The sequence below is a fragment of the Penaeus monodon genome, chromosome 30, assembly GCF_015228065.2.
Source record: "Penaeus monodon isolate SGIC_2016 chromosome 30, NSTDA_Pmon_1, whole genome shotgun sequence".
Lineage (NCBI taxonomy): Eukaryota > Metazoa > Arthropoda > Malacostraca > Decapoda > Penaeidae > Penaeus > Penaeus monodon.
The window spans coordinates 13,602,666-13,603,727 of NC_051415.1; positions in this window are offsets into that span (position 1 = coordinate 13,602,666).

The window sequence follows — 1,062 nt, forward strand, 5'->3', positions numbered from 1 at the left end:
GTGGCACCTCCCCTTCGCAGTGCCTCCGAGCGCTGTTGCCCTCAGCGGCCTCGATATTTCTTTCCCCTCAGCAGGAGAAGCACGCGCCTTTTCGCATCGATTTAGATCAGATTGGATTCGCCCTGACGCACAAATCCACGATAAAACCCTCCAGGAAATTGGCTAGAAAATAAACTCCAGCAGAATTGGCTGAATCACCTGCAAATGCAAGCTCCGGCAACTCCGGTCCGAGTGGCAACCTTTCGGAATAGTGGGAACGAAGCTCGCGCAGGGGTTGGCCGCTCCAGCGATGACGTCACGGCGGGCCGACGCTGATTGGCCCAGAGGAATGCCAGAGAGATAGTGGGAGCTGCGGGCTTGTGAGCAAGAGCGGCATTTATTGATGGCAACGGCCGCTCCAGGACTCGGGCCGCGAGACAAACGTGGCACTGAGTTTTCATCGACGCTTTACATTATCCGGTGATTTTCGTTTAGAAATCGATCTCCGGCCTGAAGTAAAGCCTCGGAATTTTTGGCGGGCGCTTTCCATATCTGCATAGGCAAATTATAAAATGCTCATTGAAGTCTTCACTGAACAGCAAGGCAACCAGGAACCTCAAAATGGTTATTTGAGGTTTGTTACCTGACAAGTCGAGAGAAGTTTGGCTTGGTGTTTCCTTCGCTGAATTCTGATCATGCGACAAAAAGGAGAGAGAGAGAAAAGAAAGAAAAAGGGGAGAAGTCAACCCAACACCTCGCCAAAAAATAGAGCGGCTTTATTTCCTTTCAAAGATTGATTACACGAACGCCAATCGATTCATTACGATGCGAGCGAGATACCCAGAAAATTGTAGACGCCGGATTTCCACTCGCACTGAAGGGTACGGTCGCCTACGCCCACGCAAGGGATCTCCGCGGGCGTTTCCCACCCACACTTCATAAATACCCCCCGCCCCCTTCCGCACGCTCCTCCGCCTCCGGTCTCGACGCCCACGCAGTCTGGCAATAGTAACAAAAATGGTTTGCCGCCCACGCCGACAGAGCCTAATATATATTTCTAATTAGAAAGGTAATTTTGGCTGG